This window comes from Papio anubis, chromosome 20 (assembly GCF_008728515.1).
Source record: "Papio anubis isolate 15944 chromosome 20, Panubis1.0, whole genome shotgun sequence".
Lineage (NCBI taxonomy): Eukaryota > Metazoa > Chordata > Mammalia > Primates > Cercopithecidae > Papio > Papio anubis.
The window spans coordinates 16,287,972-16,302,900 of record NC_044995.1 but is presented as its reverse complement, the minus strand read 5'-3'; the positions used below and the strand labels follow the sequence as shown (position 1 = coordinate 16,302,900).

Below are 14,929 nucleotides of genomic sequence, written 5' to 3'. Positions count from 1 at the left end.
CAAAAAACAAAGAAACAAACTAAAAAAAAAAAAAAAAACTGGTCGGGCATGGTGGCTCACACCTGTAATCCCAGCACTTTGGGAGGCCAAGGCGAAAGGATCCCCTGAGCCCAGGAGTTTGAGACCAGCCTGAGTAACATGGTGAAACCCTGTGTCTGCCAAAAAAATTAAAATAAAAATATAAAAAGTAGTCAGGCGCGGCGGTGTGCACCTGTAGTCTCAGGTACCTGGGAGGCTGAGGTGGGAGGCTGACTTCAGCCTGGGAGGTAGAGGTTGCAGTGAGCTGAGATTGTGCCACTGCACTTCAGCCTGGGTGACAAAGCCGGACTCCGTCTTAAAAAAAAAAAAAAAAAAAAAAGCCAAAGACAACAGGAACTAGTGGTGTAACAGGCGGCATCTGCTCATGGGAACTCAGCAGAAAGGCACCTGGGGCAAGACAGGAGGGAACCAGCTCCCTCATCTGCCACAAGTCATTCACCACTCTACAAACTGGTCCCAGCGTCTTGCGAGGGCATTCTGGTAAAACTGATAAAGTGGAAAATGTCCATGTGTTTGGAAGAATTTCTCCTGCAGAAAATGCCAGTGCCGGGGCACAAAGGTTCTAAGGTGGGAATTCTCAGCCTCAGCACTAGTGACATTTGGGGAGACAGAATCCCTGATGTGGGGACTCTTCTGCACCCTCAAGAGGTTTGGCAGCATCCTGGGTCTCCAGTCACTAAAGCCAACAGCACACCCTCCCCCTGGTTATGACAATCACACATGTCTTCAGTCATCACCAAATGTCTCCTGGGGTACAAAACCACCACCAGCTGAGGACCGCTGTCCTAAGTATGTACTGCTGAAATAGGGAAACCTGGCAACAATCTAAAAGCTCACAACAGGGGTCCGGTGCTATAATATTGGTTAATAACATGACTACTAAAAAGAGCAAGGCTCACATAGCCCATACCACGTGCCAGGCCCATCTGAGTGCTTTGCACATACCAATATAACCCTCACAGCAACCCTCTGAGGCAGACATTCCTACTGTTTCTATGATAATGAGGAAACTGAGGAACAGAAGTGAAATGACTTGTCCTATGACCTGATCTCAGGAAGTATAGGCAGCCCGGCTCCCCCACGACACCGTGCCACACAGCCTTCAGAGTCAGGCAGACCTGGACTGGGGTCCTCTCTTGCCCACTTTCTAGCCTCCCAAGCCTCTGTTTCCTCCTGTCCCTGCAAGGACAGACAGACAGGGCTTTCATCACAGGCTCACACAGGGAAGGGCTCAGCACAGCACCCAGCGCGTGAAGAGGGTCTGGCCACGCAACACAACAAGCCATCCTGAGCACAGAAACACAGAAACCAGCCCCGCTGTGCCGACACTAAGGCCATCAGCATTCGCTAACGAAGGCTCGCGGCACAACAGAACTCAGGTGGGATGCCTTTTCTGAGACACACACGCACATGTCCTATCACCTCAATTCTACAATATGTGTATTGTTTCACATGCTGACGTCACTGAGATTGGCATGTACCTCGCAATCCATGGATAAAACTCACCTATCGCATTCTTTTCAGAAAAGCAGTTGTATGATTAATAATGGACCTTAGAGGACACACTGTCTTAGACTTCAGGGCACGAGGAGGTATGCGTTTAAATCTCACATGCACAGAAAAAATAAATCCAAAGGAAATAACCCACACTAACAGAGGCAGGAGAGTGGGTACAGGAGTCAAGGCAGCCTCAGGAACCAAATGCCAGCGTTTCAGCCCTGGCTGTGTCACCTGCTGTGGGACCCTGGGCAAGTCACCAAGTCATGTTCCCTTTCTTCACCTCTGTTTCCTCATCTGCATATCAGAGATAATAACCACACATACCTCTAAGGCTATTGGGAGGGTTCAGTGAGTTAATCCACATAAAGTCCTCCCAAAAGAGCCAGAAAGGGCAACTGCTAAACACGTATCAAATATTATCATCATTGGCTGGGCGCGGTGGCTCATGCCTGTAATCCCAGCACTTCGGGAGGCCGAGGCGGGCAAATCACAAGGTCAGGAGGTTGAGACCAGCCTGGCCAATATGGTGAAACCTCGTCTCTACTAAAAATACAAAAATTAGTCGGGCGTGGTGGCGGGTGCCTGTAATTCCTGCTACTCAGGAGGCTGAGGCAGGAGAATTGCTTGAACCCAGGAGACAGAGGTTGGAGTAAGCAGAGACTGTGCCACTACACTCCAGCCTGGGGGACAGAGCAAGACTCCGTCTCAAAAAAAAAAAAAAAAATCATTATTTCCTCTGATGGGTGGAGACACGGGAACCTTCACTTTCTATGCTGTATGTCTCTGAACAGGTGAATTTTTTACCTATTCTACCTCCTTGGTGAGAAGGTGGCACGGAAGAGACTTTTTTTTTTTTTCCTGAAAAGGTCTGGGTACCTCAAAAAAAGAAGAGAGACTTTTTTTTTCTTTTTTCTTTTAAACACGCTCCCCACACTCCCCATACTCGCCCCATCTGTCTGCTTGGAGCAGGTGGGACTGGAGGCAGGTTGAAGCCGTGGGCAGGCTGCAAAAGAAACAGGGACAAGAATAAGCACAGAGCAGATTCCTTCTCCTCCCTACCACCCCCCTCAACACACCTTCCCCCTCACACCACCCAGGGCCTTAAAGCACCCACAGAAATCATGTCAAATATTCTATTCTGCCTGGCCACGGGCTGCACACATCCTGAGAGTTCCACGCTGCGACCAGCAGGATCCTCCAGGCAGTTCTGACCCTGTCCCTCCCCTGCTCAGGACCTCTCCCCAGTGCCCATGGATCACGTCCAAGGCCCCTACGGAGGCTGCCAGGGGCCATCTGCCTTGGCCCCGCCTGCTCTCCAGCCTCATTCGTCTGCTCGCTCCAACACACAATCTCCCCTTCTCCTGGCCCCAGGAAGACTCCCCGCTCTCACATCCCAGGACCTTTGCACCTGCTGTACCCCCTGCCTGGCACTCTGTTCACCCATCTTCCTCAGGGAGGCCTTCCCTGACCTCCCACCAGCAGCCGACCCTCAGAGCTCAGCCTTCCCTTCCCCTCACAGCACTTGCCTCTGTCACCTGCATCACTATGTGGGTAATGTCGCCTCTCCCACTGGACTGTGAGTTCCACAAGGCAGGGACACAGTCTTTCCTAGCCCCCATTGTGTCCCCAGTTCCACTCAGCACAGGGATGGGCCCATAGCTTTCATTATTTCAAGGCAGGAGTGGTGAACAGAACCACAGCATTTGTGCCAAGTGAAGGTAAAACAAAAAGTCCTGCATTCATTCATTCCACAAATATCACACCAACCCTGCGTCACCACTGCTCGGGTCACCAGGGATTCAGCAGTGACCAAAACAGAACTCCCTGCCATTGGGGAGCCGGGGGGATGACGGAACAGGCAGCAAAATAAAAAATAAACATATAAACAAATTAGGATAGCCAAAGCTGACAAATGCCATGGAGAAAAGGAGCACTCGGAAGATTCAGTGCAGGGGAAGGGAGCAGGGGTTTCCGATTTAAAACAGGATGGTGACAGAACGGCGCACTGAGGCTGTACAGTCTGAGCAGAACCGGAAGCAGGTGAGAGCGCCAGGGGAAGACCTGAGGAGGAACACTGCAGGCAGGCAGGCAGGCAGGGGAGGAGCAGGGCTGAGGCACCCACAGGAGCTGGTGAAGGGGAGGGCTGGTAGATGTAGCTAGAGAGGAAGCTGGGGACCGCTGGGCAGGGCCTTGGGGGCCACTGTCAGCACTGTGGCTCTTATTTGGAGTGAGAGGGGAACTCTCAGCCTGAGGAGCGCTGGGGAGTGGGGGAGGGGCAGTAGGTGGAACCCCTTGCACCCAGGGTGGGGCAGGAGTCCTTAGGGAAACAGCCTTCCTCTCCAGGAGCTGTCCTCAGAATAAGCCCTGGGCACTGGCCTGATGGGCTCGCCACAGGCCTCAGTTGAGAACCATGAGGACCCGTATGCAACAGATGAGAAAACCGAGAATGGGAGAGATTCGGTGAATACCTACAGCTAGAGACAGCAGGGACACAGCCAAGGAGCCCGGACCCCTGTCCTCCGAGCCCTTAGTGGCCTCCACCTCCCTCTGCCTTTGCTCCCAAGAGACAGGGCCACCTCCCATCTTGTGTCACCTCCTCCTACATCCCGGCCAGCCGTCCCTTACCGTCCCTGATGTGCACACATGCGCGGGAGCCCTCCAGTCGGACTGCATGGGGTGTCCCTGACCCACGTCGCTCTGCATCGCCACCACCTCCCTGGGAGCTCCAGGACAGGGCCCAGTGGCAGAAGGAGAAACTGGTGGGTCTGCATCAAGGCTAATACTCAGTGAGTGCTCACAAAGCGCCAGGCATGGATTAATGTTCATCTTCAGAGCCAGCCTGTGTTACTATCCCCATTCCTCACATGGGAAAACTGAGGCCCAGGGAAAGAGTCACATGCACACAGTCACAGTGAGTGGGTGCAGGACAGGGGCTGCAACCAGAGCAGAACTAGCCCACAGACCTTTCCGTAACGACGGAAACGTGGTTACTAAACGTTTGAACGATGGCCAGTGCAACTAAAGAACTGACTTTTTACTTTTATTTAATTGTAATTAATTAAAACTTAAAAAGCCATATGTGAGGCCGGGCACGATGGCTCATGCCTGTAATCACAGCACTTTGGGAGGCTGAGGTGGGTGGATCACGAGGTCAGGAGTTCAAGAACAGCCTGGCCAAGATGATGAAACCCTGTCTCTACTAAAAATACAAAAATTAGCCAGGCGTGGTGGTGGACGCCTGTAATCCCAGCTACTCGGGAGGCTGAGGCAGAGAATTGCTTGAACCCGGGAGGCAGAGGTTGCAGTGAGCCAAGATCGCACCACCACCCTCCAGCCTAGGTGACAGAGTAAGATTCCGTCTCAAAAAAAAAAGTCCATACATGGCTAGTAGCTACCATTCTGGAGTGCAGCTCTATAGAATCCCTGCTAATTAAGCTTAAGCACCAGGAGCCTAAAGGCAGGAGGCGGGAGTGTGACTCTCACAGGCCCAAGAGGAGCCAGATCATCCCAGCCTGGCTAGAAGCTCCCATGCTATACCCCATCTCTCCCGCATCCCAACGCCTTACCTGGGGAACTGGAGCAGGACTCAGGCCCAAACTCACACCTCTAGCCAACTCAAATCCTGACTCTACCATTTCCACACTATACAGGTTCTCTGAACCTCAGCTTTCGCATCTGTAAAATGGAATCTTTTTTTTTTTTTTTTTTGGGACAGAGTTTCGCTCTGTCGCCAGGCTGGAGTGCAGTGGCCAGATCTTGACTCACTGCAACCTCTGCTTCCCAGGTGCAAGCGATTCTCCTGCCTCAGCCTCCCGAGTAGCTGGGATAAAAATTACCCACCACCATGCCTGGTTAATTTTTGTATTTTTAGTAGAGATGGAGTTTCACCATCTTGCCAGGCTGGTCTTGAACTCCTGACCTCGTGATCCACCCCCCCCCCCACCCCACCCCCACCCCGCCGGCCTCCCAAAGTGCTGGGATTACAGGTGTGAACCACTGTGTCTGGCCTGTAGAATGGAATCTTAACAATCTGCCCAAGCACGTGTTTATGTTATCTCAAAAGACAAGTTTGTAGGCCAGGTGCAGTGATTCTCGCCTGTAATCCCAGCACTTTGGGAGGCTGAGGCAGGTGAATCACTTGAGCCCAAAAGTTCAAGATCAGCCTGAGCAAAATAGGGAGATTCCCATCTCTATTTAAAAAAAAATTTTTTTTTAATTAGCCAGGTGTGATGGTGCGTGCCTATGGTCCCAGCTACTCAGGAGGCTGAAGTGGGAGGATCACTTGAGCCCGTGAGGTCAAGGCTGCAATTAGCCATGATGGTGCCACTGCACTCCAGCCTGGGTGACACAGCCAGACCCTGTCTCAAAAAAATAATGAAAAATTTAAAAAGATAATTTTTCTGATAACCATGGGTTGTCCTGGGGACCCAATGAGATGGCTTCACATACAGCTGGGGACAAGGCCAGTGCTTGAAAAACGGGTAGCAATTACATAAAGGACTCTGAAGTGAGGGGCCATCCTGAGCCTGTCAGAGCCATGGAGTGGCAGCTAAGGTTACTGCTGTCACTACTTGGTTCTAAAGGAATTATCCCGATAATTTCCAACATACCCCTATTAACTTTTTGAAAATATCATCTAAATGAAAATACACAGCTAAAAAGAGTCAACGCCCTGAAGACACCTCCTCCCAACCCCCAAGGCCTTCGGACACCAGTTTGAGAAACTGGGCTCTAGGGGACCCTGTCTCCAAAGCAGAATATGGTCTGCTTTCTCCATCCCTGGCTGCCACCTGAATCCAGCCAGCTCTCTCCCACACAGGTCCCTCCCCACCCACCTGTGTCCCTCCTCTTTGGGGATAAAGCCTTGGCTCCACACCACAGCCTAGGCCCTGAGCCCTGCCACCCTGCTCTCTCCCCTTCACCCACTCCCCCGGCTCCAACCACATGGGCCTGCTGTTCCACCACCCCTTGCGGCCTTTACCTGGCTGCACCCCTGTCCAGCCCACCTCCTCGGGCTCTCACATCACAGGGGCTCCTCAGCAGCCTTCCCAAACCTCTCTCCACTCTAGATCCAGCTAGATCTCTGTCCCCTCCTTCAGCCACACCAAGCACTCACAGGCCAACACAACCTCTCTGCCACCTCTGATCGCATCCAGAACTACACGTGGCACACAGTAGTTATTCAATCAATATTTGGTGATGGATGGAATACACGAATGACCAAGAACAGCCAAGGGCCGGCTCCTGAGGCTGTTCAGCAATCAGACCCCCAGGGCAGCGGGGACAGGGTGCCTCCCATCCTCATCCCTTCCCCCTGGGCTCTGGGAAAAGGAGGGGCCAAGGCCATGGTATTGGGGGTGGAGAGCAGCAGCCACACCCCACCTCCCGAGCAGGCATGGAATGGAGTCATTTCTAGATGACTGAGGCCTACTTTGTGCCAGGTCTGTCTAGGAGAAGAGAAAGCAGGAAAGAAATCCTGATGACAACAGCGACAACTCCAGTCACAGCAGGCAGGACAAGGAGATGAGGCATTCTTCAAAAGGCAGCTTCGCTGACAGAGCAGGGTTCAACCGTCATGCCTACTGGACTTTGGGCAAATCCAACAACCTCTCCATGCCTGTTTCCTCCCCGGTAAAACAGGGACAATCGTGACAGCAAGCTGCCAGGCTGTGGTGAAGAGGAGTAAGAGCAGACACCTCAAGCTCTGCAGCAGTGCCCAGCACACACAGGTGAAAACTACTCACGAGAATGACCCCAACATTCTATGTGGCTCCCTGGGCCTGTTTCCTATTTACAAGATGGGGGTGCTAACACTGCCCACCTCCCAGGCTGCTGTGCAGGTCTGTAGAGCTCATACACAGTGTCTGGCTGGGCAGGAGTGCAGCGGTGGGAGTGATTCATACTCCTGTCTGGAGCCCTCCCATCAGCTAACAGGCCTCACCACACTCTCCCAAGGACCAACAACAAGCCCGTGCCCACTGCCCCGCAGAGCCCCTTCTGTACTCTCAGGTGCCTTCAGTCCTGTCTGGCAATCACCAGAAGCAGCATCAGCCCAAATTCATCCCACACCTCCTCAGGAGGCCCATGCTTTCCAATACAGCAGCTCCCTGCATCCTCTCCACCACCCCACTCAGCAGGAAGGTTCCCGTTCACAGCTGGGCAAACTGCACCTTAGGGAGATGAAATAAGGCCCCAGGGTTCCACGGCCACCAAGAGGGGTGCCAGGAGCAGGGTTCTCACCAATGTCAGCTGCCCCCAGGACCAGGCCACTCAGCAGCCCCAGCTGGGTAACGGTACACCAATGACCCACCAGACCATGAAGAACTCAAAGCCAGGCTGGAGAGGAGAACCGGGGAGCAGGAACTGCCCCAGCCCGTTCAGAAAGGGCCCACGAAGTGGCAAACCAAGGAAGGCTTGGGTTTCTGGCCTCACCCTTAGAAACAACATCTGCGAACGAGCTTCTCCGGCAGAACGGCTGGGCTGAAGAAACTCCTGCGGGGACCTCTGACATGCAGTCTCCTGTTGGCCGGCCTGGCTTGCCGTCCCTTACTCGGCACACTCAGAGCACCCGGGCCCTGCTGTGGGTGCCGAGTTGGCAGTGGGTCTTGCCCCAAGGGGGCCAGGCCGAGCTCCCACCCAGCACCCCTCCCACACTCGCTCCCTCCCTCCTGGTCCTGCTCCCAGGCTGTCTCCCCCAGTTGGGCCTCTCGCTGCTTGGCTGGCTATCCAGAAGAGCCTGCCATGGAACCACCCCACCGTGCGGCCCGGAGGCCTGTGGTTGAGGGCCTTCCGCGGAGAGCTCTGGGAAGCTGAAGAGAGGCCCGGGGAGGGGTGTCCCTGGGTCCTCCAGGGGCTTGGAGCTCAAGTCTGAAAGACACTCCTTTCCATCCCAACCCATCCCAGGGGGTTTCTGGGGACCTTAGAGATTTGTTCTGAGGGGCTGTGCTCCTTCTAGGAAGATACCCTGGAACACACCTCAAAAAACAAACGCCAGGGCGCCTGCTCCTGCACTAAGCCTTAGGGGTGAGCCCATGGGTGGGATCAGAAGTCACACTCACCAGGGGCTACTGAGCTGTGCTGCGGGAATCTCTGGAGGCCCAGATTCATAGCCTGTCCCCAACACTTCCTGGCTGGGGGACCCAGCACAAGCTGCAGAGGCTCTCCAGGCTTCAGTTCTCACTGCTTAAGGCGGGGATCAGAGAAGCTTCCTCCCAGGTCTAACATGTCTTCCCCCAGATACTCCCATGGCTCTCTCACGGCACTCCAGTCCCTGCCCACACGTCACCTCCTCAGGGAGGTCCTTCCTGATCACCCAGCTACAGTAGAGAAACATGCCCACACTCTCAACCTGGCCCTCATTTATTTTGCCTTCGTAATATCAACCACACCTGAGGCCCACCAGAGACCTAGGTGCTGGGCACCAGTCACAAGACCTGCTCTTTCCAATTCCAGAGGAGCACCAGGAATGGCGGAGGCCTGCAGGCCCACGGTAGCGTGGACGCAGGGTCAGCGGGTGCTGTCTGTATCAGGTGTGACTGCTGCTCTGCGTTGCTATTCAGTATTAGTCCGGCTGGTTGGGTTGGGGAGGGAAGGGCAGAGAAATCAGCCCAACGAGCCTCCCCTCCTCTTTCCCTAAAAGTAACAGCCACGGGCTCTGGGGAACACGGTGTGAAAACCACAGGAGGGGGGGCAACCCTCGGGCCTTTGCTGGCTGTAAGGCAGTGATGCTACCCGAGGGGAAGTGGGAGGCCTGTGAAACGCCCTGCTCTGCTCAGTTAAATCTACCCACCCCCCCAGGCAGGAGCCTGTGACCCTCTCCTGTGTCACCTACTAACACCCTAAATCTGACCAGGCTGTTCCTGCTGAAATTCCAAACTCCTTCACAGACAGTCCACAAGGCTCCCAGTGACAGGGCCCTGCCTGCCCCGCAGCCCCTGGACTCATCTCCTCCCTGCTCCCTCGCTCTGCCAAGCCACATAGGCCTGCGTGAGGCTTGTCCCTGCACCTCACCAAGCTCTGTCCTCCCTTCAGACCTTTGCACTATGGTTCCCTCCACCTGGAGGGCTGTTCCTTCTCCTCCCATCCCACATGACTGCCTCACCTTGCCAAACTGGGATCAGCTTAGAGGCCCTCCGCGCAGCCGCATGCATCTAAAGTGCCCAGTCTGTCACCCTGTTTGAATTCGCTGCCTACCACCTCCCCTTCTAACCGGCTCCTTGCTTATTCACCTGTTTCGGGTTGGCCTCCCTCAGCCCCACAAGGATAGGGACTTTGACAAGCACACCGCTGTATTTCCAGTACTGATGCAACGCTGGCACACAGGAGGTGCTCAGTAAATGGTGGTGGGTGAGTGAAACCTTTTCCTCGGCTCCACAATACCCTTAGGATCCATCCTCGCCTCTCACCCAGGCCCACAGGCCAGTGCAGCACAGCCCCTGCCAACCCCTGCAGGCACTTCTGCTGCTCTCCTGCCCAAGCCCAGCCTTCCTGCCACTCCTGGAACTGCGAGCTGTGGTGGACAGGGGCGGTGGCATGCACCTATAGTCCCAGCTACTCAGGAGACTGAGGCAGGAGGATCACTTGAGCCCAGGAGTTCAAGACTAGCCTGAGCAACACAGCAAGACCCCCGTTTCCACAAAAAAATTTAAAAATTAACTGGGCATGCTGGCATGCACCTGTAGTCCCAGCTACTCAAGAGTATGAGGTGGAAGGATCACTTACGCCTAGGAAGTCAAGCCTGCAGTGAGCTGTGATCACACCACTGCACGCCAGCCTGGGTGACAGAGTGAGGCCCTGTCTCAAAAGAAAAAAGAAAAAAAGCAGAGCCTGACCTCTGAAAAGACTTGAATGTGTCTACCTTGCAGGGGCTCAGGGCTGCAAAGCCACTGTGTAGAAGCGGAGTGGGCCCGGGAGCTGCCCTTGTCAGTTCTGTCTTGATTGCATGTCTCCTCCGACCTCTGTTTCTGCATCTGGAAAACTGAGATGCTAATTTCAGCCCTGATTTCCTCCTAGTGCTCTCTGACACGGTTCTGTGAACTGGCAAGGGCCTTCAAAGTCCTGGCAGAAATACTAAGAATTACAATTGCTAAGATATACCAACGGCTCACCGTGTGTCGGGCACTCTTCTCAGTGAGGAGACGTTTCAGGTAGGCTTACTGTATGCCAGCATAGTTATGAATGCTTCCCACAAATTAATCCACTCAACCTTCACAATAATCCTATCAGGTGGGAATTATCATCCTCCCCATGACACTGATGATGAAATGAGCTCAGAAGGGTTGGGGAGACTGCTCAAGATCACACAACCATGGAGTGGCAGGGCTGGATTTGAACCCTGTGCTCTCACTCGCTTCCATGCAGCTCTTTACAGAGGCTGGAAACCAGAACATCGAAGTTCTGGATCCTAGCTGGGCCAGGCTGGGGAGCTGGATCCTGGAATGCTCAAGGGGACCAAAAGTAGGGGGTGGGGGAGGCTGGATGCCTCAGTTCCATAACATAATCATGACTGCCAACCAAGACTTACACAGTGCCAGGCACCGTTCTAGGAGCTTCTCGTGGATTAATTCATTTAATCCTCACAACAGCCCAAGGTGGGTGTCCTTCTGAGACCAATGTATGGGAGTGAACAGTGTGGTCTGAGGCCACAGAGCTAGAACCCACTTCTCCATCCTGCCGCTAGCTAACGCAGGTCCCTGGTAGCTGTGTCACCACCCGCATGGCTCTCTTGCTGTCTTCTTCCCCCAGCACACACCTGCCCAGCGTTAAAGGATGCCCTGGGTCCACTCTGAGGAGGGACCAAGAACTGCTGGACTGGCTGCAGGCAGAGGTGCTCAGGGCAGCCTGAGACTCAGGGGTGAGAGAAAGGAAAGACATAGGATAGTCACCTCTATAGGTGGAAGACAAAGGACAGAGGTGACTCTATCCTATGTCTTTCCTTCCTTTCACCCAGCCTGGAACCTGGTGAGCAAGGAATGCATGGCACTAGGGGCTCAGTGACCTGGGTTCAAATCCCACCCTGGCGCCCATAGGGTCTGATAAGACCTGGGGGAAGGCAATTCTTCCTCTGAACTTCAATTTCAGACTCTGCAAAAAAAGGACACAAATACCATATAAAACCCGAAGCACAGGGCTGGGCAGAGTATACGCTCATAGACAAAAGCTACTGCTCCAGTTTCTCCTTGACAAGAGGATCTGAGGCCAAGGTGGGCCAAGGGCTCACATCACACCTCTACCACTTCAGCTATCAGACCTCAGGGAAATCTTTACACTTCACAGTGAGTGAAATGATTCCTCATCTGTAAAATGGTATCACACTTCTAACTAGCTTGTAGCTCTCCACCAAATAGGCCTAACCACAGGTATGTTTTGAGACTTAAGTGAGGTCACATGTGCAAAAGCCCTGTCACACGCCTGGCATGGGGTGAATGCTATAAACACTGGGCATCCACCAGCTCTGGAAATGATTTACCTCTCTGAGCTGCTGTTTTCTCATCTAAAACGGAAAGCATAACAACAGCGCCCACCACTCTACAATTCAAGTATTCAGCAAGTTTATCTCTAAGAAGCATTCCAAACAGTGTGTGGCCCACAGAATGCACTCAGTTACTGTCAGCCATCAATTTCGTGATTACTGTTTTCACTGCTGCTGTTAGCCCCATCAGGCAAAGCCTCTAAAAGGTGGCAGAAGGAGAGGACCAGAGGAACAAAACCCTAGTGGAGAAAAATTATACAGAGCCCCTACTGCCTCACAGACTGTGGGACCTTTCTCCCCAGAACCACAAGGCACGGAAGCCAGTCAGCTTGGAAATCACTGCTGCGGACTAGGGGCAACCGTCTGCCCCCTCCGACCACATCACCAGCCCAGGTCTGCTGGGTCAATCAGGGACTGCAGCCAGTCCTCCAGGAACTCCAGACCCAGAGCAAAGGCTACAGGGCAAGCCAAGGTCATGATCTGGCCTAGGGAGCAGGGACACTGGCCACAGACCTCTGGGGCTGGCTGCTCCCAGCACCAGTCCACAGACCACAATAAGACACCAGATCCACGGGGGATCGACTGTCCGAAGCCCTTCAGAGCAGCCTTCCTCCTTGGGCCAGGCTGGGCCAGGGGCACCCCCCTCCAAGTCCCCTTGGCCTATGCAAAGAGGAACAGCTGGGAAAACAGCTCCCGGCCTCACTGCAAGGCCAACTGTTACTGCCTTGGTGGGGAGTGTAAACATGATGTGTGACTGATCTGGTAACCGGGAGACACAAACAGCTTCGTGGCCAGCGACAGAGGAGCATGTAATGGTCTGCATTGGTTCCCGGACCCTTCACATCCACTGCCAACCAAGGTCAGCCCACGAGTGAACTCCTGCTTCTCTGGAAAAGTAGGAGTGGATGAGGTTGAAAAGCAGCCCACTGGAGGCCCTAGTTACTCCAGCCCAGGCATCTTGCTGAGCCCAAGAGTTCTCCAAATGAGAAGAGGTCCTCACAATCCTAAGATCAAGATGCCCCCAGAGAGCTTTCCCGGGGGAAAGAGGTGTTCCCCCAAACACTCCTTCCTCCCAAGTTTTAACAAGCTGGTCCAGGGGCACGGCTCCTCAAATCCAAGCCTAATCCCTCTTCCTCTTCCGAATGTGGAGCCTAAAGCTCAGACAACTTCAGTGACTTCCAACGCAGCTTTCCTCCCTCCCCTATGGAAGGAAAGAACTGTTACTGCCTGGTGAAAAATCTGAGAGGGTAATGGAATCCAGAGCAGCACCTCCGTGGTCCAAAGCACCCCAGTAACCATGACGTTCCCTCCAAAGTCGTTAAGAAGTTCAATAAAGGCTGAGCTCAGTGTAAACCCCCAACCCCACACACGTCAAATACAAGAAACAGAAACCCCCTCTCACCAATCGGAATCACAGTCCTCCCAAAATACGCCCCTAAAATCCACTAGGGCCTGTCCCGCCCCGTCCCAGTCCCTTAAAGATCACAAACATCACAGTCCTCCGATTTGGGCTCCCCTACGTTCTAAGCAGGGCTCCCCCAACGCCGTGGTGATACTACCCAGCCACACTTCGGGAAGCATGCTCCCAAGAATCTCCACCCCTGTAAATACAGCACAGCAACGGCTTCCACAGCGCCAAAAAGGTACACCCCTCTACACTTGATGCGGCGCGCCCCCTCGAGAGTTTAGCCCGCGCACGCCAGGCTCGATCTGCCCGCCGCGCCCCACGGGTCCAGCCCCCGGCCCGCGCACGCTGGGGCCTGCGCTCCCCGTCCCGCACACTCGCAGCGCTCCCCTAGCCGCCTCAGTGGTACGGCCCGCCGCCACCTCCCCCGGCCCCCCGCGGCTGGTCCCACCGCCCCCGCTCGGCCACCCCCACTCAGCTCCGGAAGGGGGGGCTCGAGGGCCGCGGTCCCCCCGGCGTGCACGGGTGGTACAGCCCATCACGGCACCGCGGGGGGCCCGGACGCGACCATCGCGGGGGGAGGGCGCTCGGGGACACGCGCTGGCGCACTCACCTGTCACCGGCAGCCGCCCAGCCTCTCCGGCGGGGCTCTACCCCCGCCCATCGCCACGCTGCGCTGGTTCCCGTTCCTTGTGTTTCCCGGCAGTGGCTACGGCGCCCGCAGCGGCGGCGGCGACGCCTTCTCCGAGCCAGGCCCAACGGCTCGCGCAGCGCGGCCCCCCCGCCCCCTCCCCCCAGCCCCCGCTTACCGCCCCCTCCCACCCTCTGGACGGAAATACCGCCCTCTCGCGCCACAAACAGGAAGTGACGTACAAAGAGCCGGAGACGAACGCTCAGAGAGCAAGAGCGCAAGCGCAGGGCAGAGAAGAAGGCAGGCTCACAGCAGGGCGCCTGCGCACATTAGACAACTTTGGGCCTGTGTGGGTTAGAGATTGGCCTCGCTAAGGCGTGGGGCGGAAAGCCGAGATGGGGTTACGCAGGCGCAGTAGGACTCCGACATCTGCTTTCCCTAGGGACTCACCGCAGCGATTATTTCCCGGCAGCCTCTAGTCCGTATTTACATACGCTTTGATCTTGTTTTACTTCGTTCTGTGTTCTTAAAGGAATCCGGAGCAGGAGTGAGTTAGGAGGGGTTTCCTTTTCAGTGAACTCGTCATGGTTGAGCTCAGGCTCTGAAGCCACACAACCCGAGATTTGAATTTCCTCCTTTCTGGTGACTGTGGGCAGAAGGCTTGACCGTTTTCTGTGCCTCAGTATCCACATCTGCTAAATGGAAAATCATCCCTGTGTCGCTGGCTTTTGAACTATTTTAATGTAAACAAAACGGTTTTTACAAATTAGTTCATGACTGCAAAATATTAATGCCACCTGCTCTCATCGTACATATTCCAGTGAATCTGGGATATAACATTTTATAAGGCCCATAAAGGCCTTAAAATCACCCTGCGGCCGGG

At 54.5% G+C, this 14,929-nt stretch overlaps 1 protein-coding gene across 6 annotated transcripts in view; it reads right to left on the bottom strand.

Annotated features, from left to right (window-relative positions):
- AKT2 (AKT serine/threonine kinase 2) overlaps positions 1–14,929 on the bottom strand; it is a 54,146-nt gene extending 39,217 nt beyond the window's left edge. For 2 of the 6 annotated variants that reach the window (XM_009194465.3, XM_031659026.1), the window contains exon 1: positions 14,029–14,198. The gene's annotated coding sequence lies outside the window, so the exon portion shown is untranslated. Of the gene's footprint in view, positions 1–7,971; positions 8,566–14,028; positions 14,199–14,496 lie in introns of those variants that run through there. The other 4 variants (XM_031659028.1, XM_009194470.3, XM_031659031.1 and 1 more) reach the window with 4 other exon arrangements.